The sequence below is a fragment of the Peromyscus leucopus genome, chromosome 2 (assembly GCF_004664715.2).
Source record: "Peromyscus leucopus breed LL Stock chromosome 2, UCI_PerLeu_2.1, whole genome shotgun sequence".
NCBI lineage: Eukaryota > Metazoa > Chordata > Mammalia > Rodentia > Cricetidae > Peromyscus > Peromyscus leucopus.
This window is the reverse complement of record NC_051064.1, coordinates 9,694,584-9,718,824: the sequence shown is the minus strand read 5'-3', so window position 1 is coordinate 9,718,824 and position 24,241 is coordinate 9,694,584. Positions and strand designations below refer to the sequence as shown.

At 36.1% G+C, this 24,241-nt stretch overlaps 1 protein-coding gene across 6 annotated transcripts in view; it reads right to left on the bottom strand.

Annotated features, from left to right (window-relative positions):
• The window catches only part of Ralyl (RALY RNA binding protein like), a 683,194-nt gene that overhangs the window by 152,060 nt on the left and 506,893 nt on the right, over positions 1–24,241 (bottom strand). The window lies entirely within an intron of this gene.

The following is a 24,241-nucleotide window of genomic DNA, read 5'->3' as shown; positions in this document are numbered from 1 at the left end:
ATTATAAATATTTGTGTGGGATACAGCTTTGTTCCTATTAATTTCTACCATTATGTTATCACAATGCTTATTATATTTACTGAGGAAGAAATAAAATGATAAAATTAATTTCACAGCATACATTTAATGATATATATTTCTGGGGGTTCACATCTTGACTTCATGAACTGAAAATGTCACCAAGAGTCTGAGACTGACAAGATGTCTGAAAACATAATACTGCATGCATACAATTGCCAGTCTTGTGCTTTAAAGAAATGTTAAGCTTTTAAGAAATTAGAAAGTTAGACTTTAAAGAGAGTCTTCTGAGCTCATCATGTCCTCAAATTTATGGTACCCCTTTATCATGTTCCCGTGTTTACTATAATTTGTCACCATAATAGACTTTTTAATGAATAGTATTATAATAATTAGGTACTGAAAATGCTAATCACAAAGTTGAATCATATTTTCCACTATTAAAAAACCTAATATTTAAATATAAAATATAAAATATGTAAAGTTTAAGTGATAAGGAAATGAGAATTCATTTATAAGCTCAAAATATGGAATGATGATCTTAATAAAGAGATAAAAATAACACTAGGCTTAAAAGATAACATTTATGAATTATGTTACATTATATTAGGAATCATTCCTCATCAAAAGTCCATAAAGGCCACAGAAAGAACCAAAAGTCCTTGACAAAGGATTTGTTTCTTGAGTACATAAATATATCATCTTCATCACAGGAAAATAGGTCAAAACACAAAAAAATAAATTTGACAAAAACAACTAGTAACAACTTTATAGAAGAAAAATGTGATAAAAAATAAAAATTTCTAATTTTCATCAGTAATTGGAGATCTAAGTTAAAATGAGTCATTGATGATATCAAGTATTGACCAGGTTTGGAGCAAGTGGAACGCATATACAGTATAGTTATTGGTATAAATTAGTGAAGCTACCTTTGAATAATTTTGCAGTTTTAAATAAAGCGTAGTGTTTAAAACGGAGCCATCAGTTATGGAGGCAGATGCAAAGATCCATAGGCAAGCACTGGACCAAGCTCTAGCTTTCCTATTGAAGAGAGGGAGGAGGGATTGTATGAGCCAGGGGTATCAAGGTCATGACGAGGAAACCCACCAAGACAGCTGACCCGAGCTCTTGGAAGTTCACATACTCTGGACCAACAGCTAGGGATCCTGCATGGAACTGACCTAGGGCCTCTGCATATTTGTGACAGTTATGTAGCTTGGTCTGTTTGTGGGGCTCCTAGCAGTGGGATCAGGAAATGTCCCTGCTGTTTGAGCTGGCTTTTAGGAACCTATTCCCCGTGCTAGGATGCTTTGCCCATCCTTGATGCAAGGGGATGAGCTTGGTCCTGCCTCATCTTGATATGCTATGCTTTGTTGACTCCTATGGAAGGCCTGCCCCTTTCTGAAGGGAGACAGAGGAGTAGTGGATGGAGTGGGGGCAGTTGATGAGAGGTGGGGAGAGGAACTGGAGGAGAGGAGGGAGGGGAAACTGTAGTTGGTATCTAAAATAAATGAAATAAATAAAATTTAATCATGTGAGGACTGTGCTACTAAAGAAATTACTTCTTAATAAAGAAAAGCTAAAAAGATTAATTAAGAAAAAGGAAATTTTACGTATGTGTAACGTACAACTTAAGAAAGAGTGTTCAGTGTGATATACTTACAGGTAGTAAGATAAATACTTTGTGCACTTTTAGAAATGACATCATCTAATACAGAAAAATAAAGAGGAGTGGAGAGAGAATTAGAGCTACAGGTAACAACATAGCTCTGTTGATGAGACCTAGAATCACAGCCCTGAACAAAATTAATGTCACTGACAAACACTGACAATAGAAGTCTTTTATTTAAATTAAGGTGCAGTTGAAGGACTACTTAGGAATAAATTGTAGGAAATTAGCAGAAAGAAAGTAGAAGTAAACAATGAATTCACCAGAGAATTACCTCTAAAAGCATACGTTTGGGAGGACATGGGGAACTATGAGGTCAAATTACAGAGCACTGATAGAGACAACATGGATTAACGTCCCAGTATTATTCTTTTCCATAAACACTCTATGTATTTTATGGTGGGTAGTGAATAAGTAATAATTAAAAAGTTGAGCATAACAATGACAATATCTGTGTTATTGCACGCCTGGTTTGGAACCATCAGAGTTTAGTGGACAGTGGATTAAAGAGAGGTTGGGTGCTAGTGTACAGGTTGTGGGGAGGGGACAATACATTTGGAGTGGATTATTGAGTATGAGGAAACCATTAGAAATCACTGTTAAAACTTCAAATTTGATTTGAATTGGCCATAATATATGGTTCTCAGATGAGAATAAAACAAATAGACAGTGAGTCCTGTGTGATTTAAGCTAAGGCACTTCGAGTGTTAATTTAAGGCTGTTTATAATTGTCCCTATATGCTACAGTCGGAAAAAATATAAATGAAACACTGTATTGATGCAGAAGCTGCTTGTTTGTGAAAATATAATGATAGTCATTGTATCTTTCCATTTTAGATATTGTGACTTATAAAATGAAAACATAATATTATCTTTATAAGTGAATAAAACTATGAGATAAGCATCAATGAAAAATATTGTCAGTATCCTTAATTTTTTCATAATATATTGTCAGTAGTTGTGAAAATACACTTAAAAGTTGACAACATATTAAAACCAGAGGAAGCCTTTCATGACAAGCTGCTAAATCTGTATTTCCAGAGATTATCAGCTTCCCATCAAAGGTATTAAAATGGATATGAGGTCCTAAATAGTTGGCTCAGTAGCTAAGAGCATTTGTTGGTTTTGCAGAGGTCTCAAGTTTATTTCCTCATATCCACATGGCAGCTCATAACCATCTGTAACTCCAGTCCCAGGGGATCTTATTCCCTCTTCTGACTTATGTGAGCAACAAGCACACACATGATATGCATACAATGTGCTTACAAAGCATCCATACACATAAAAGAATAAAATAATAAATTTAAAAATTATAAAACTGCATATAAGTCCTTAGATTCTTCTTAGCAAACAATAAATACAGAATTTTCCTCCAAATGTACCAAACTTATATTTAAATACACATATACGTATTTCTGCAGTGCTCTATTGACCCTCACCCAAAGTTTGGGTTTACTGGACAGAGACCACCATCTCTGTTAATCATTATGAAGATAAAGCCTTAGCAGAGCATAAATAAACTAATCTTTCCTTGAAATGACCTGTAGAGTTAGAAGATGTAATGATGTTATGAGAACAATCAAGCTTTGTTGGAAGCTAAAGATCAAATTCTGATGCATCAAGAACTGTTGTTCTGAAAGGGACCATACAGAAGAGTAAATGGCATCTTGGCATTTTTGCAGAGACCCTATGTTTACATACAGACAGGGTACACGGAAGGCTGATAAAACTCAAATTGTGTCCACTCTCATAAGCTAGGGACTTTGGAGTTAAACATCTAAACATAGAAAAATATAAAAGGCCATTTCTTAGGCTCCTGAGTTACAAATTCTTTTTACTAATATTTAGAATTTTTCAGTATGTCTGACATCTTAAAAATGAGACATTGTCATCTACAGAGTTCATGTTTTAGAATCACACATACACTTTTATTTATTTATTTATTATATATACAGTATTCTGCCTGCATATGTCCTTGCAAGCCAGAAGAGGGCACCAGATATCATTACAGATGGTTGTGAGCCACCATGTGGTTGCTGGGAATTGAACTCAGGACCTCTGGAAGAGCAGTCAGTGCTCTTAACCACTGAGCCATCTCTCCAGCCCCATACACATACACTTTTAAAAAGCTGCAAAAATAAAACCACACATAATGTTTCCTGTAAGTTTATGATTTTATATTAAAAAGAATTTATTATAATTCTCTTCTAGAAAGGATATATGGTTAAAAATTACCAGGAAATTGTTTGGGCATATCCCACAATTCCCATTTCAGCTTCTGGTCATTGAGTATAATTTGTAAATTATAATTATTGGGTGGAAGAGCCTGATTTTCTAACTACTAAAATTACATTCTCCTGAAAAGTACTGGTAAAGCCAGTTAACCTTTGTGTGTGTGTGTTGATGAGACCAGTTTGGGTGCTCTGCACACACTCTTGCTCATATCCTCTCCCTCCATCCCTCTCCAGAGAGAGGAAGCAGAAAGGAAATCAACTTCTTCTTTTTAGGAAATGGAGAGACAGCTCATCCTCACCTGAAAATGGGGTTTTACCAACTTTTGTCATAAAATGAAACTTTACAAGCATTTATTAAGTACCTGACAGAGCAGATGTGCCCTATTTACATGTAATTTTGATTTAATTATTGGTTTTATTAGTTCAAATTAACATGAGAAAACTGATGAAGTGAAGCTATATTCCAAAATTTTATTTATTAAACCTCGGACTCAAACTACTTAAAAATCTCCTGATGGGCTAGTTCCAACTGTACCTTCCATAGTAAGCTAAGCGGCACCACACATTAACTATTATCAAAATTCCACTTTTATTTCAACCAAATAAGCAAAACCATGATACCATGGCAAAAATAGAGGTAAAAGTATGAAGCTAAAAAGAGTCAATGAGTTGAAACTAGTTTGTCTTGAGGCAAATGAGACAGGTTTTATTCTGAAGTGTCTTTCTCAGAAGCAAAAGGCAGAACAGGAAGATACATTCATTTTAAAATCTTCAGCAGAAAAAACAAACAAACAAACAAAAAACTCCTACCACTTCTCCATTACTTCAAAGGACTGAAAATGAGAAGACTTTCTAATACTATATCCAATAAATGCATGATCTGTCCCTTTGGGCACGGATTTAACGTTATCACACAGTTCACATTGCAGCGACTACTGCTTGTGCCCCCCGACTCTGAACTTCTGAAGAGCTGTCATCTTTTCAACCTCTTTGTTCTTCAGTGCCTGCAGTGTGGTTTGCCCAATCGATGCACAGTGATTTTATTGCTAATATAAAATATACAGGCCGGAAGACATGTCTCGTGTGCAACATACGGTTTTAAGCAAGCTATTTCAACACATTTGCTACAGTGATAGTGACTTGAATTATGTTTGATGAGGCAATGATTTAGGTTGCCAAATTTATTAGTCAATTTAAAATAGGTTAGAGAAGTGCTAAATTGTTTATTTCACACATCTTTAACTCAGATGTTCTAATGCACACATAAAGATCTAGAGTAGTTTTGAACAGTACACTCGTTTACATTTTCTATAACACAGCTCTCTCACATTCCTGGTTTGTAAAATTATACTTACTTAATTGTCAGGGATTCAGTTGGAAACCTCCTGATTTTAAAGATTAATGTAATCTTCTAAATCATATATTATTTGACTAATGCAGTAAACTAACAATTCCCAATGTCCCACGCCACTTTCTATATATTTAACCTTGGTGTAGGAGACTTATCTAGTATAACAGGATATTAAATCGACAATGCTGCCTTCTAAATTAACAAAAATGTTTTCCTGAGAAGTTACTTAAAAGGGAAATCTTTATTCTGCGAGTTATTTCCCTCTTCTTTCCTAGGGTTAAATAGATATCTAAATAATTCAGCTATGGCATATAGACTGCCAAGAGTAGTCATTCAGGGTATTTTATTGTTCACATTTAGAAGATTTAAGGACTCATTACCATTCAGTTAAATGAAAACTCAGGAGATAAAGAAAACTCTCTGTTATGTTTGACAAAGGAATGAATATAACCATATAGTATCCAAGTATAAGTCTGTACGACTGAAAAGCCCTTCTTTTCAGGCATTATTAGTTTGGATCCCAAGAACACTGTGAAGTCAATAGAGTAGGAATGATCATTCTCCTTTTATACATATAGATGTTTTAGATACTGAGATATCAATGCCATTAGCTGTGCTTACTATAAGCATTTTTATTATTGAGCACATCCACAGCATCCAACTATCAGAAAAGGACACACCACATCCCTGCAATGAGAGATGACTATCTTAGGGTTAGCCTTGAAAGGGACTGCACTAGACCTACAGAATTACCTTTTTCTCCCTGTATCTCACTGCTCATCCAGATTTTGGAAGTCACACTTTCTAAACCCGTGATGCCCAGTTTCCTGTGGAAAGCAGCCTGCAGAGTAATGTGTTCTGAGTTGAAGGAGACTGGAGCTATGGGGTGGGTGGACATGTGGTTAAGGAGGGCTTCAGGGAGACATGGACCACAACTCTATGAGAAACACTCTGGACTCCCCAGAGTGCTGCCTGAGATTTACTAGCCAGGTGAGTTTATGACCCCAAGGTTCCATTGAGCTGCACAGAAATGGTTGTTACACAGAGGGAAAAAATGCACTGTTCTTGCTAATGCTAAGTACAGTTATCCTGTTTCATAATGCCAAGCATTTTGAGACAAAAGCTGAGAGTAAAAACAATTTTATATTGCAAAAGTAAATGGCTTCCTAATCTTGTTTTTCCATTCCCAGAATCAAAGCTAGTTTTAACATTTGAAATATGTCCTTAATAGTATGTTAAAATATTCACTGTTATGAGAGTGAAACTGTAGTCTAATTTTACTGGGCAGCCACTGAATTGTGACCACTTTAATGAGCCTGTGGACCTAGTTTCATAAATTAGTTCTGACACAGCACTATGGCGCATTGGCCTCTGGTTATTAGAATGCTAATGCAAAGATCACTGGCTGGCCAGACGCCCATTTGTTACCAGAGAATGCTCTGTGCTGTAGGGTCTGTCTGCAAGGACAAATAAGAGTGGAAACTGGAACTTCTTCCTAATCAAACCTGCTAAGGCTGAGCCTTATGTTTCACTTATTGAGATTCAAACTGATTTCTTCTGCAAGATAAAGTGAAAAAAAAAAAAAAAAAACCAAAAAAGTAAAAAAGCAATGCATCCAGCCCTTTTGGTAGTTGCTATACTTTTCTAGATTTTATATTAAGAATTTGTCTTTAATTTTTTTATAAATGCATATGTGAGTAATGTACTTGCATCAATTACATGGTGGAGTTGTTGGAAAGAGGATAGGATGATAATGGTTCCCCCAAGAACCACAGACTATCTGACAGAAACTCCAGTGCCAAGGCATGGGAAACCTCCTTTTAAGTTATTCTTCTTTATGGGGAAATGTGATTCTCAAACCAATATAGGCCATTGCTGTTGCCTATGGTTGCTTTACAGAATTTCAAGGTAAGATTCTCCTGCAGAAGACACGAAGAGCTGTGGGCACCAGATTTGAAGGAACTGAGCTGGAAATTATCTGGAAGCCTGTTCCCTAAAAACCAGGGGTGCTTTGCAAGCTTCTATGAGAGAAAAGCAATGAGCAGTCCTACCCAGTTATATAGCCTATGAATCACAATGGCAGGCTTTACAAGACACCACATGGGGCAACAATGGCTCTTTACTCTCGGTGCACCAAATGATGCCTTCTTGGATTTAAGGCCCACTCAGTAGGAGGAACTTTTACTGTAAACATAATTGAGAACCTATGGTTGGCGAGGTCCCAAGCCTGGAGAAGAACCCATTACTGTCAATTGCTTTCCTAAACCAATATAATTTCTAATGGGGTTATAAATATTACCTTTATATCTGTAGATAAATGTAGCTTTTACACCTTTACAAGAAGGTTCTTCTTGTAGCAGATGGAGGCAATTGCAGAGATCCACAATTGGTCAAAACTCAGAGAATAAGTGACCATGGGTGTCCAACCCCAATGGAGACATTTAATATGTAAATTCTATATGAAGAATTAAAAATATATAATCAATCATTCTTTTTCATTGGTCAAATAACTGTTGGATATATAAAACTGTGAGCTGGGGGAAGCATGACGTCAATTTATGCCCTCATAAGGGTGGCACAGAGTGGCAATGAACCATTTGTTACCTTACACAAATGATGACGCATATTGAAGATGTCTACTTCACATTCCCTGAGCGCCATGCTTCATTCTCTAGATAAAAATGTGCCACAGGGTCCCTTCTTGGCCCATGTAATGATTCCTTCAAAATGCCAATTCTAAACTTAAGTTTTTCACAGAACCGTATCCCTTAACTGTGAGAAAGCCTGGTCTACTAGATAAGTAGAGGATACAAGTTTCTCCCATTTCTTCACCTTGATCTGCATTTCTATCAAAGCTCCATGTATCAAAATGTCTTCTATTTGTCTAAAAACATTGATGACATGAAACTTGAAACTATGAGACTTTGGCATGAATTTAATAAATTGGTCTTCCAGTCTAAAGCTATAAAGCAAATACCAAATGCTCATAATTACAAAAGTAGAGCATGTTTAATTACCAAGAAATGCAATTTGGTTAGCTATTTTCCTATTGTTTTGTATATTAGTTTCATAGGTAATTTTTCAGAAGAATTATTTTAAATTCCATGAACATCTTTATTTCTACAGAGTCTGAAACTATGGATGACTTTTTAAATTGAGATTAATTCTCCAAAACCAAGTTAACCAACCACGAAATTTAGATAAATATTTTCTAGTGGTACTCTGAATATGCTCTGGACTTTGACCTCACAGCATCTGTGGTAATCTGCTGGAGATCTGCACAAGTGTGGTAAAAAAAAAATATTGTTTTACCGTGAAGGAAGGAGGACTCATGGGGATTCCCCACTGCTGACAGACTATTGACGTTTATTGGCTGCTGGAAGAGTAGGGGGTGATTTTCTCAGTGTTATAGCTACTGATAGATTTCTCATGTTTCAATAAAAAAGCCATCATCTATGCTCATGAAAACAAGCATAATTAAACTCAGTAGTGCAAAAACACATAAATGCACACTTACACAGATACACTCACCCACACACTCATACACAAACATACATACACACCTGTATTACACACTACACTCACACATGCTCTCATATACACATTCATTCACACACACACACACAAACACACACATACATACAGATACACCTCTATGTGGGCATGCTTAAACACACACACACACACACACACACACACACACACACACACACACACACAAGTCCAAACAACCATATTAACAAATAAGTAAACCATCAAAGTAGAAGGGGGGTTGTTGAGAAGAAAAAGGAGTTTCCCTGGGAAAGGGAGTGTATTAAGAAAAGATATTGAGGATAACAGTAAATAAAATGTATTATACACATGAATTAAACTGTCAAAGAAGAATATATATATATTCTTAGTTATTTATGGATCAATAATGGAAACTGTTATGATAATTAAGAGTATAACTACATGGGTAAAATCCAATTTGTTTATGAGCTCGGTGTAGTGACACATGGTGAGAACCTGTCTTAAAGCAACAATCCTAACTTTGTCTTATATTCATCAGGTTCATTTAGTAGCACTGATTTCAGTACATTCATTACAATTATTTGTTTTCAGCCATAAATATGACCATTTAAATTAAATTCAATAAAAATATTGATTTACTTGACAACATTTACATTTTCACACTAATAAAACAGAAATCTCAATGTGAATGTTTGTTTTCTTCTCACCATTCATTTTTTTTCATATGTGTACATATGTATTTTTCCCATTAGGTTCTTATTTTGGCTCTAATTAACTGTTTACAGCACTGCAATTGTTGTGTTGGGCATTTTATTATTTACAAATGAAATGTTAATATCAACGTTAGGAGCTAAGCATATTTTCTGCAGTGTAGCACACAACCCTGCTAGGGCACTTAGCAAACATGCACCGTCTTCACTATGTAAATGCCTGTCAGAAACGTGGCATCCAGGTTCTCTGCCAGTCAAAATCAATCATAATCTGGGTTTTGACGGGATACTAGGTGACTGAAATACACATTTCAGAATGTGAAGCTCTGGAATATGACACGTATCCTTTGCCTTCAGTCACTTTTTTTTTAATTTGTGGTTGTTTGACAATTTCCTGCACTTATGTAAAGAATTTGTGTTACATTTTCTTCTCATTCCCTCTCTCTTCCTCTCCCTTGGTATTGAAGTCCTTCCTCCTACAACCCCCTTCTTCTTTCATGTGTGCTCTTTGTATGCAGCCCATGGAATTTAATACAATTTCTTTCCCTAGAATATGTGGGAAATTATTCACCTGAACAAGGGCAACTCATCCATGGCTAAACTACTGGATAGAGTGACACTCTTTCTCCAACAGCATTTGGTTGTCAGCGTTATCCTCTTAGGGAGAGGTGGGTTCTGAGGACCCCTCTCCCATCTGTAATGTGATGCAGAGGACCCTTGTCTTGTAAAGTGAGTTCATGAGTGTACCGGCAACCCTATGTTCAGAAGATGTCTTTTTTTATTCTGCATGTCTCAACAGTCTCACCCAAGTTTTATTTAAAGTCTAAAATTTTAAAACATTTTGCAATGATAATATTCAGAATTCTGAGAAGAAACAATAAAGCTTTTATGGACATTCTTGAAACTAAAGGGTTAGGATATAATGATGTCAGCTTAATCCCCTTTTTGAAGGTTGTAACAGTTGCTGCTCTGTATTTGTCATTTAATACTGATGGTATTTCAAACAGGCACAAAAATGTGCAAGGACTTTGTACTGTGGCCCTTGCTATTGGTTTTGCTTTAAAGGAGTTGAGAAATAATATACTGGTTGCATAAGATATTACTAAAAAGAAGTGTTTATCGGTATTGTGAACTCTTGCTTAAACATTGTACTCTGTAGAAGAAGCATCATTTTAATTTAAAACACACATTGTCTATAACATTGTCTATAATTTATTGGCAAGTTACCAGTTATTTTGTAATTTTCCATTTTAGAACAGATTTTTTAAATCTGTTAATGAGATTGTGTAATCCAGAAAATCTTTGAATTAAACCTTAGATAATCAATTAATTCATAATTTGAGACAGGGTCCCATGTATTCCAGATTCTCCTTTAATTTCAAGTCTGATTGCCTCTTTGTCCCAAATGTTGGGATTACAAGCTTGTGCTGACAATTCTTATTCAGAATGTCGGGAGATGGCTAGCTAGACTTTAAAGAGTCCTTTAGACCGAGAATATAAACCTGAAAGAGCCAAAAGGGAAAGGAATAGAATATTCTCCCAAGGCAGGAGAGCAATGGACACAATATGTCTCAAAATAAAGAGCCAAGCTAACATAGGATAAGGACATGTAAGATTCAGTCAAATAACATTCCCTCAGGTGCTGCTGAATCAAATATGGATATCTCACTCAATGTGCTCCTGTCTGCGTCCATACCACATGTTTATCTACTTCTTTTATCTTACCATCATTCCCACATTTTTGTAGCTGCAATAAGCTGATACAAGATCATAGAACATGCTCTTCACTATGTTTTAGGTATTAGTCTCTCCACTGGCTTATCCTTACCCTTGATCATCCATGAATCAATCCCTTTATCATTCACTGCTCTATTGCTGTTATTTCCTCACTGCATATTAGTGTCAGCTGTTAGTTCTGCCCACTCCTTACTCAGTCTCCTGATTTAATCTTTATAATTCAAAACATTTACCTCCTCCCAAAGCATGGTCAAATATTATATTTACTGTTTTTTGTTTATTGTTATGGCATCTGCTTCCTGCCCAAGGGAGGACAGAGATAATAATAATATATAAAAGTATTTAGATTATATCACCAGTACCTACCTATAATAATAATATTTGGTTTGGATATGGGGCACAGTAATTGACGAACTTGTGATTAAGTTAATCAGAGAGTATAAGTGTATTATATGAGCTTCTATAGCAACACAGCTGAGTAATGAATAAGGTTAGAATTAGGAAGGCCTTTGAGATTTTGCCTCTATATTAAATATTTTCTTGGGAAGAAAAAATGCTTTTTAATTAAAATTATTAAAATTGTATAGTTTTGAAAATAAATTATCAAATCGATAACTTTGCAAGTCACTAATTTTAAAAACTATGACTAAAGATTATTAAAATGTTTTCCTTTTAATTTTAAGACAATAGTAACAGAACATTGACAGATTATTTTAATTTTGATTACTTGTGTGATTTTTGTTTGTTTGTTTTTGAGACAGAGTATTGCCTGGTTGGTCTGGAATCCTGTATAGACCAGTTTGTATTCAAACTTAGAGAGATCTACCTGCCTCTGCCTCCTAGGTGCCAAGATTAAAAGCATGTGCTACCTTAGTTTACTTTGGTATGAAATATTAAAAAAATATTTTTCTTATTTGTAATTTTCATAAACCCTATCAAAAATTTTTGGTATTGTATTTTATCATTAGTTGTTTTGATACTGTTGACACTTGCAAATGATTGTGAGTTGTAAAGATATTTTTAATTAAAAAAGTAAGTCCTCTAATGGTGTGTCAAATTTGAAATATTATTATATTGAAATTTGCAAATATTTCAGTCCAAATATTTGCAATGGTGTTACGTTTAAGTGGTTTTCACAGAGTACACTTGTTTGCCAATGAGATAAAATTTATCAAAATTGTTTGAGCATTCTTTTCTCTTGGAAATTGTAGGTGCTGCCTAATCATTGGCATTGACAATTTCACTCTTCTCTTCTGTATCAAAGATGTATTTAATTACAAGTAGGAACTGAAGTAAAAGATTTTTGCTTTTCAATCAAGAGACTATTTAAAAATATTAATAATATACATTAAGAATCCACGACCAGGATATGTTGTGTGAGAAAAAAATCAATTTTCATTGAAAGGAAAAAAATAGAATCATAAAAGATGTATTACAAGTAAGGGGAACATTATAATGGGTTAATGGTTTTAAGAGATTAGTTTGGTCATGAATATAATTAAAAAATTTAAAAGCATACCAAACTCAAAAATGAAATTGTAAAACAAAGGAATAAATCTCACATATTTTGGAGCTTTCATTTTTTTTTATTTCTGTAGCAACAATTTCATCTTTTAATTTATGTGATTTTTCTTAGTTATAAATACTTTCTTTCTTTCTTTCTTTTTTTTTTTTTTTTCGAGACAGGGTTTCTCTGTGTAGCTTTGCGCCTCTCCTGGGACTCACTTGGTAGCCCAGGCTGGCCTCGAACCCACAGAGATCCGCCTGGCTCTGCTTCCCGAGTGCTGGGATTAAAGGCGTGCGCCACACCACCCGGCTAGTACTTTCTTAAAAAATATTTGAGAGAAGAAGAACTGGCTCTACAGTTCAAGATACTTGCCATCAAGTCTGCCATTAACTTGTTGTCAAGTTTTATTCTCAGGAGCCACAGAAAGAACTGATTGGTTTTGGTGGTTTGAAGAAAATGTCCCCCATATTCTCACAGGGAGTGGTAATATTTGAAGTGTGGCTCTGTTGGAGTAGGTGTGGTGTAGTCAGAAGATTTTCTGTGTCTCGGCTGGCTGGCAGTCAGGACAAATCTCTCCCACTTGTGTCCCCCAAGTAAACACACAGAGGCTTATATTAATTATAACTGCTCGGCCATTAGCTCAGGCTTATTACTGACTAGCTCTTATAGTTAATTTAACCCATAATTGTTATTTATGTTTTGCCACATGGTTTAGTACCTATTCTCAGTTCTGCCTTGTCATCTTGTTTCCTCTGTGTCTGGCTGGTGACTGCTGACTCAGCCCTTCCTCTTCCTAGAATTCTCCTTGTCAGCTTATCCCATCTATACTTCCTGCCTGGCTACTGGCCAATCAGTGTTTTATTTATCAACCAATCAGAGAAACACTCATTCACAGTATACAGAACAACATCCCACAGCAATGTGGCTTTTTTGGAGGAAGTGTGTCACTGAGGGGTGGGCCTTGAGATCTCAGATGCTCAAGCCAGGCTTAGTGTGACTGTCCTTTCCTGCTGCCTGCCGATCCAGATGTAGAAATCTTAGCTACCTCTCCGGTACCATGTCTGACTGCAAACCACCATGCTTCCCATCATAATGACAATGAACTAAAACTGAATGGCAAGCCAGCCTCAGTTCAACGTTTTCCTTTTAAGAATCGTCTTGGCATGCTGTCTCTTCACTATAGCAGAAACCCTAACTAAGACACTGCCCAAAGTTGTCCTCTGACCTCCATGGATACATTCACAAATATATGTAACACAAACACACACGTGTACACACACGTGTACACACACACACACACACACACACAGGAATAAAAATGCAATACAAAATTTAAAATACTTAGATATTTGCCCCTCATGAACATTTCCTTTAAGGTTTTCAGGTAATTTCTAGCCAAATATAACCAAAATTTAAATTATTTATCAGGCTATCTTCCAAAAGACCAACATTCCAAATAATCAATCCAACTCATTGTTAGAATTTTAGATTTTGTTTTTATATAGCATTTACATAAAACATTGATAAATGTGGTTCAGAATAGCTTATATATGTTGGTAGAGTATCTGAGTTTATGGATGAAGTTGTGAATATTTGTATGCTTGTAACAACCAGCTCCAAAGACATGCTTGTTCCATGGGTTCCCTAAGTCATTAAGAAAGTTTCACCACAATGCTGTCTTCCACCATAGTAAATGATCATATCCTTTTTGAGAAGTAATTCCATAATTTTATCTCAAATGTTGAACTTACAAAATGTGTAATACTGTCAGTTTTGTAAATTTCACCTTATCTCTAGAAGCCCTGGAAGCCCTTAATTTTAAAGGAAATGTGTGATGTACAGGACTACATTAGCTTATGGCCTATTAGGGATTTTGTCATTGCTATCTAAGGCCTCTTGAAATAATTGTTGTAGACGAGAACTGCCCATGAGACAAGAAAATAGGGGAAAATGAGATTTGTTAAATACTCCATGTCCTTATCATTACCTGTCTCAGAGACGCTAAGAGAGATCACTGGCCAAATATTCAAAATATTGTTTTAATGTAATATTGCTCATTAGTGATCAAAACATGTAAGAAAAATATAATAGATCTAAACTGGCTTGATAGAAGATACTCTATAAAATAAATTTTTGGCAAGAGAAAAGATTAAGTAGTCAATGATGATATGAATGATAAGCTGATATATATAGTATCTATACAACGTCAATACTAATTTCTTAGTGTTATTGGTAGAACACAAGCAAGAGAATAATTTGCATAAAACCTCAGAACAGAACCCAGATTAGAACTTTGTTTCTGACTGCAGTGATACATTCTTTAAAAAACAACAACTCCAACTACATTGGAGAAGGAAATTTTATACTGTAACCCTTGGCAGCTGTGAATGGTTGATAGAGAAAAGCAGGGCTGTTTATATCTACTGGATTCAGAAGCAAGGGCAGGGAGCTTTGCAGTCTGAGTTGGTGCTGATTAGATTAAAGTAAAAATCCAGATGGACCAGTACCAAGAGAGAAGGCAAGGGGCCTCTGTGCATATGAATGAGAGCAACTGTGAAAACATGTTTAGTGAGTATGTGTGCTACTGCACACATTTACAATTTAGTGAGTATGTGTGCAACTGCACACATTTACAGAGATATGACATTCATTACTCAGTACCTTCTGGAGATGTACTATTATGCAGTAAAATACAATTTTTTTGTTGTTCAAATTTACAATTATTATCTCTAATGAATGTCTTACACAGAGCTGAAACTACAGAGAGAGCTACTGAGTATAGCCTGAAACAATTGTATTAATGATGAGTATATTTCACAAAGGATAAAGATTGTTAAAATGTTCATTGTTGAAAGATTTCTTGGTATTTAAACATTCCACTTCCAGTTTGTAGGAGTTTGATTCCAGCACCACTGTGCCCCACACTCCATTGTGTTCCATCACAATGCAAAAGTATTGCCTGTGCACAGGCTCCTGTGTACACCAGTCAGCTTTTGATTGTTTATTATAGCCGACACAGTGTAAACATATAGAAATAGTGATCATTTCAAGAAAAGTCTGTTTTTGTTCATTTCAGGCCAAATTACAAAGCACAGTTGAGAAATAAGGTCACTGTATGTTCAATAAAGACTGGGTTGCTGCTGAAGTGGTGAGATGGGACTCTGAGGCTTCCGACACAGCCCTTTACTTGTTTGCAAGCAGTGGAAAGCTTAGATGTGACAAGTTCAAGTTTCAATATTCAGAACTTCTGGAATATTTTTTATAACTATTTTCTATCCACCGCTAGTTGACCCATCAGGTTAAGAAGCTGTGGATACTTAGGGCTCAGTGGATTTCATAATCACTTATTACTGTAACAAGTTAAATTATATGCCCACAAATTATGCGACGGTCATCATAGGAAGATTACTTCCCTGGAGAATTATAGTTTTTGTACCTAGTAACATATCACACTACATAAAAATGAGAAATTAAACTGACTTCTAGAGTGAGGGACTAGTCTGAGTTATGGAGATAGACTTAAAGGCAATAACAAAAACTTTCAGTTGGGAAGAGGAAAGAAAAGGTTAGAGCACCATTATTGGTTTTGGCTTTCAGAGGAGTCCACTAGTGAGGAAATCACAGAAAATTCTAGAGGCTTGAAAAGATAAGAACATACACTCTCCCTTCAGTCCCTGAAGACAAATGCAGTCCTAAAACCATCTTCGTTTCTCCTTAGAGAAACTTGTCTTAGTGCCCAGCTCTCATCTCTAGAACTGTAAAATGATGTAACCATGCTCAAAAAAGATCATTTTATTCTTAATTCTCTCTCTCTCTCTCTCTCTCTCTCTCTCTCTCTCTGTGTGTGTGTGTGTGTGTGTGTGTGTGTGTGTGTGTGTTGGAGATCATCGGGCAGAACTAATGCCATTAGTTAACTATAGAAGTTGAATGGTGATTGCTCACACTTTTAATCTAACCACTTGGGAAGCTTGCCTTTAATCCCAGCACTAGGGAGGTAAAGATAGGAAGTGATAAGGTGGGATTGAGACAGACTCTCAGCCCTTTTGTTTGGAGGATCTGGAGAGGTATCTATGATGGGACACCTCACACAGCCTTGAGGAAGGGGGAGGGACCTGGACCTGCCTCTACTAAATGTACCTCCCCATGGGAACACTTGAGAGGCTAACCTATAATCCCAGCACTGGGGAGGCCCATGCATTTAATCACAGCACTTGGGAGGTGGAGACAGGAAGTGATAGGATGAGATGGAGAGAGGATCTCCACTCTTTAGGTCAGAGGACCCAGTGAGGAAAAAAAGTCACTGGTAACTGCTCCTCTGCTCCTCTGATCTTTCAGGTTGTTATCCCAATTTTTGACTCTTGGTTTTTATTGCTAAGACTAATTAGGTTCATGCTTCATGTGTGTATGTATATATGTATGTAAATGTATATGTGTGTGTGTGTGTGTGTGTGTGTGTGTGTGTGTGTGTGTGTGTGTAGTGCCCACAGAGCTCCAAAGAAGGAAAGTGTCAGATCTCCTGGAGCTGAAATTACAGGTAGTTGTGAGCCTTCCTTCTATGTGGGTGCTGGAATCTTAACTCAGAATCTCTGAAAGAAAAGAAAGAGCTCTTAATGACTGAGCTCTATCTCCACACAACATACATGATTTTTAAGTAATTAAATTCATGGTTATTTGATACAGAAGCAAAAGAAACCTGATGTCATATCATCTCCAAGGAGAATGCCATTCACAACTGCCAAAGTGTTGCTTGGAATCAATGATTCTTTTCAAATGCATAGAATAGGACAGAAAATGGGATACCTTGTCCTAGATGGTAAGAAAATACTGAGACATATAGGGTGTGCTTCTGTTTATCTTGGGTTTTCTATCCATGTAAGGGAGCTGGCTTTGCTTTGAAGAAGCCACATGGTGAATAAAGATCAAGGATGAAAGGAGAGAGCATCCTCACCCTGCCAAACCCTTTGCAGTCTCCATCCATAACTGAGGTCACACTTGCAGGAGCTAAACAAAAACCTATGAGGTAAATGCTGGCCTCGAACTCCTGGCCCACACTCTAGGTGGAATAATAAATATTGGGTTCATTTATACTCTGTGCTCTGGGATAACTTGTCATGTGCCAATAGACAAATAATAGAATGGTCCTAAAGTTTTTATTTATTTACTAAACAGAAATCTGTACCCAAAGCAAATACTGCTCATTAAAAGATTATTAATCCTTAAACTTTTCTGTGGGTGTGCACATTCCATTGGAAAGTCACGAGAAAGTCATCCCTTATTTTAGTATAATAATGCAAGCTGACATTTCTATAAATATGATTTAGTCAGCTTTTATTCAAAGTGGAATTAAAACCTCACTGTTAAGAATAAAGTTTCTCAAAATATAAAATCTTACTAAAGATATATTCTTCTGTTTTTACACATATTTTAATGGATCTAAGCTGTCAACAGGATTGAGATAAATAAATATGATTAAACCTTAATTTCCCTCTGTTCTATGTTTTCTTTTTCTTTTTTTTTTTTTTTTTTTTGGTTTTTCGAGACGGGGTTTCTCTGTGTAGCTTTGTGCCTTTCCTGGAACTTGCTTTGGAGACCAGGCTGGCCTTGAACTCACAGAGATCCGCCTGCCTCTGCCTCCCGAGTGCTGGGATTAAAGGCGTGCGCCACCACCGCCCGGCTTTTTTTTTTTTTTTTTTTTTTTTTTTTTTTTGGTTTTTCGAGACAGGGTTTCTCTGTGTAGCTTTGCGCCTTTCCTGGAACTCACTTGGTAGCCCACCCAGGCTGGCCTCGAACTCACAGAGATCCGCCTGGCTCTGCCTCCCGAGTGCTGGGATTAAAGGCGTGCGCCACCACCGCCTGGCCCTATGTTTTCTTATATGTTGCTTTCCCCTGAAAGTTTATAACAGAACAAAGCATGAGTGAAACTGGGGTTAAGCAATGGATTTTCTCTTTTGATATATAAGAATATTCTCCAGACTTTAACTTAAAGTATAATGACTTTAGGATAGTACATATATCCATTAAACAAATAAGTAGTCATTCACCTTATAATACCATTTACTATGCTACAGGTTGAATTGATTATAGACAGAGCACTTTTTTGATGATAGTTGTTGTTGGCTAAACAAATATATGTACTATCCACACTATATTGCATGGTGCCATGCCCAAGCCTTTTTCAATTTTTCCTTATAATTCTATCAACATTCTGATACAAAATCAGCACTCATAATCTTTTAAATGCTTTTTTTTTCAATCAAAGTTTTACTTCTGGAAAGCTGAAATGTTACTTACTTTATAATTCTACCCTCTACATAGATACACAGAAGAGACACAAAGACTGTACCTGTGTACAGATATTATCCTGAGAAAGTGAATACAGTTCTTTTTCTAAATATTGCCATAGAGAAATCTGCTTTTATAGAAAGATGTTTTAATTATTTTTTCTCTGTGAAATGAGTCCTAGATGTAATTTGTAATTAAACCTTTTGTAATTGACAATTTTTACATTAACTTCTCTATATTAGTGTGTGTGCATGTGTGTGCATGTGTGTGTGTGTGTGTGTGTGTGTGTGTGTGTGAGAGAGAGTGAGTGATCACGCATATGCCAAGGCAAGTGTGTGGAGGCCAGAGAAGAACCTGTAGGAGTCGGTTCTATCCTTCTACCATGTGAGTCCTGGGAAAGAACTAAGGTCATCAGCAAATGCCTTGACCAGTTTTGCAGATCCTTTAAAATTAATTCTTAAAGACAGTTTATTGGATATTTCTCACATATTTTTAATTTGGAATGGCATCTATTACAATGGTGATATTTTATTTATATAACAATCCTCCTGAGTTTAAACAAAAGCAGATAATTAGCACTAAGGATTGCCAAATATTTCTATATTTTATTCAACAAACTAATAAACTAGGTTCATATGTTCTACATGGAAGAATATTGATTTCTGCTTTGCAGAAACACTTAATTCAAATTCTGATTTCTCAATCAGATTCCCCTTTTTATTTTTGTTTTTGATACAGGAGATCACTTTGCAGTTCAGGCTGCCTTCAAATTCACTTGCTCCTCTGTTTCAGCCTAGCAAGTGCTGGGACATCAGAGGTTAGCCACCACACCTGGTCCGTATTTTTTCCTTGTTGCTATGCCAGTATGCATGTGATCTATTTAATGAAGAGAGGGGACCTGATACAGCATCAAAGGCATCTTCAGTAAGAAGATGCATGTTCAAAATTCATCCTTGCTAGATTGAGTAAGGCATTAGCAAAGATGAAATACATTATCTCATCTTTTAAAAGGGAGAATTGAAATTGTTTTACTCACAGAGTAACCAAAATATGCTGCCATTGTGTAGGCAAAATGCTCTCATCTGCAAATCAATTAGTTCTGCTAATGAAAAAGTAAAACAGCATCTTAAAATGCAATCTTTTATAATGTATTTGCTTCACATATAGAGTTTAGGTAATAAATCATGACAAAGAATAATTATCAACATTGTGAATATTAAAATATGAATATAACTAATTAGGCGTAGCTTCTCCCTCTGAGCAACACTCCAGGATCAGCAGGAGATGTTGAATGTATTATCATGCTAACAACTCCACTGGAGGATGTAGGCCAGTGCTACTAGCAGGCTTAGAAAATATGAACATAAAATAGCTTGATGCCATAGACATTAACTATTGGAAAGGTGAAATGCAAATCCAGCAAAGCAAACATGTTCCAATTATGTGTGGTTTGCAAAGAGGATTGAATGCAAATGGCAGCCTGAATTTATGTTCCAGGAAAAAAATTGGAACCCCATTTGGTGTGAGCCTCTTCAGGTACAGTTCCACTCCACTTTGCAGGGCTTGAGTGTGCCTAGTTCAGCTCCTATCATTCTCACTGCCTGGATCTATCCTTTGATCGCATGATCTTTTGTCTTCATTTTGATAACTGTGTAGAAATATAATTATTTCTTAATTGATTCACTTTGCTTATTTTCTTGTTTCTTTGAAATTAAGCCCCCCACTACATTTCTTCAAGTCTATAAATTCTACATGGGAGGATATAGAACTTTATGTCTCAGAAGCATTGAACTCAAATTCAAATTCTCCATTTTATTTTCATTTTTTATGAGACAGGAGCTCACTTTGCAACTCAGGTTATTCTTAAATTTATTTGTGCTCTGTGCTTCAACCTAGCAAGTCTTGGTATATTAGGCATGAACCACCACACCTGGTTCACATTACTTCATGTCTCAAATGGTCCTATTTGTTTTGCTTTGGAGTAGTGAATGGATGTTATAATGTTGATAAGTGGCATATTGTATTGGTCCAAATAAATTTGTATTATACTTTATGCATCTATGACTAATCTGATACATTTAGAAATATTGTAAGCTCCCCATATGTATCCATGTAATAAACTATAACAAATTCTGTAAATTTTGGCAAAGCTCAGCATGACCAAAACACATATGATTTAAAACTCTGTCTTAAGAACTTTTAACTTAATGGAGTTGTAGAACATCAAGAACATACAGTAAAACCATTTTAAAGTCTTTGACATATTCCATTTTTTGCAATACTTGCTAAATAAGAAAACATTTACAATGAAAAATGCTTACACTTAATGTATTAAAAACTTAATCACAATACTATAGATCTAGAATCTTCCTGGGTTTTACTGTGGCTACATAAGTTTTTGATTACTTTTCAATTAATATGCATGTATTTGGTTTCATATTAGGAAGTAATATAAAACCAGCGATGATTTCCAATCTCTCAAAGACGCATTTTTTATGTAGACAAAAGAGTCACATATACTGTGATGCAGACTTCACTAATTCATTCAAAACACTTCATCAGTTTTGTATAGGAAATTCATGATCGTTTGCTCTGGTATTATAAGACAAAGTGAAAGTCTGTCTTATTAATGGCTACAGCATTTGCTTGGCATTTGGATATAGTGATACAGTAAACATAACAGGAAGGGACTGTTGAGATTACAGTAGGAGTTACATATCCTGGAGGTGGCTTGAAAAGGAACTTTCTCTTTCAACTTGTTCTTGTGTATAGCTGTGATAGTAAAGACGTTCTAGGTTTAACAGTGATTTTCACGTGATGACTATACACAAAGCCTATGACTAGGTTTTTGAGACCTAGCAAGAACTGTGATTACATCTTTATCTGACTGTTTACACCTGCATTTTTTAAATACATTCACTGGTAGCTTTGTGTTACCCCATGCTTTCCACTATGATTCACGATGCCCATCTGTTCTCTTTCCATTCCATGTTAGTAGCCACCTTAACATGTCCCATGGCACTTGAGCATTAATGGAGAGATAACTAGTCCCAAAACTGGTCTTAGGATGAGCCCACCCAGGGTCCAATTCTAGTGCTAATGTTTCCTTCTTTTGTTTGTAGAGACTTTCCACTTCCTTGGCTAAGTATGTTTCCAAATGTATTTTGTAGCTATTGTAGATGTGGTGGAGTCCTGCCTTTCTTGCTCAGCAAGCTCCTGTATGGGTAGAGCTGTTGCTGATTCTGTGTGATTTTATTCTTGCTGAATTCCTGGCTTTGTTTATAAGCTCTAATAATTTTATTACATAATATTCAGTTTTTTCTCTATAGAATCATGTAATCTACAAATATGGGTAATTAATTTCTTCCTTTCTAGTTTGGATGCCCTTTATTTCTTTCTTTTGCTGAATGTTTTGCCCAGACATCTAGGGTTATTTTAATAAAATGGACAGCCTTGCTTTGTTCCAGAACTTTCATTAAACTTTTTAATTTGTTTTTTGAAAATTTCATACAGGAGAACTTCCATCACCCCTCTGGTGGAAAGCTTAGGTGGCTGTCTTCAACCATAGTTAAGATGTCATCACTTTAGAGGTTACAGAGAGTCAAATCAAAGCCTGCGAGTCCTAACAGGTCACAGTGTCATATTCGATAGCTTGGACTTGGCTTACAATGTGTACTTTCTCTTGTTTATCCACTGAATTTAGTTACTGTTCCCAATCTGTCTCACTACAGTAGAGACAAATCACTATTAAATGGTTCTTCTCCTTTATTGTTTAATCTGCAACTGTTCCTGATTACACTGAATAACAGGACTTTTAGTTACTGTTGACCCCACTTTCCTTTTTTTCCTTTGTTCAATTTTTGATTGGTTAATTCAGGACTGAGTTTATATATTACTCTTGTGTGAAGATTTTTCCACTTCCTCAGACTGAGTCCTTGAACTGTGTAATGTATACTTCTCTTTGATAGTAGATGGAATCTTATATCTATTGATGACTTGCCCTGAGACAGCATGGAGTTGCATCACAGCACACAGTAGGTGTTCATAATGATTTTTGAAAAAAAAAATGAGTATAAGACTTGAACAGACATTAACAAGGTTAGAAGTGAGATCACGGTGAAATGATGGCTTTGTAGAAACACTGTCTGAGAGAACACATAAAGCAGAACAAATCATGGAGGTGCTACAAAAGTAAAGTAGATAAAAAGGTGAAAGTGCTTAAAACCACTGAAGTACAGCGGGCCAATAATAACAAAAAGAGGGAAATAATGCTTACTTCCTTTAGAAACCCTCTAGCTGGGGAACTGCAGAGATGGCTAAGGAGTGAAGAGCTCTCACTGCTCTTCCTGTGGACCTGAGGTAACAGCATCCATATCTCGTGGTTCACAGCTGCCTATAGCTCTACCTCTAGGGGATCTGACTTCCTCTTCAGACCACTAAAAACATGTGCACTTACACGCACTGACACCTTCTACAGATGTACACATAAATAAAGTCTTAAAATAACCTCCCTTATCTGATAAGAAGTAGTTCTTACCTGTGTCGTCTATATTTTAATTTGATTTAGTTGAACACCTCTTTCTGCTTCCCCCAATCACACACACACACACACACACACACACACACACACACACACACACACACACGAGAGAGAGAGAGAGAGAGAGAGAGAGAGAGAGAGAGAGAGAGAGAGTTTAGTGCCATGCTTAATTTTAATTAGTTATTTGATAATGATGAGTTTAACTTACTGTAAAATTCAATTCTGAGAGCAGTTGTATTTCCATTATAGAAAATTCTACTTTCAGAAAGTTGAAAACCCCCAAAACTGATTGTGTTACTTACGGTAGTTCTTTTGCTGAGAAAAGACACCATGATGAAGACAATTCATAAAAGCAAGCATTTCATTTCATTTTAAAGGTTTAGTCCATGATCATCATGGTGGAGACATATGCAGCAGGCAGGCATATGCTGGTGAAGTAGCTGTGAGCTTTACATCCTGATCTGCAGGCAAGCAAGCAGAAAGAAAGAGAGACACTAGGCCCTTGTGGGCTTTTGGAATCTCAAAGCCCATCCACCAGTGATATATACTCTCCAACAATGCCACGGATCCTAATCCTTCCCTAAATAGTACACCAAATAACACCAAATAGAGACTAGACATCCAAATATATGGGTCATTCTCATTCAAACAACCACACTAATCAAGTTAATTAGATGAAG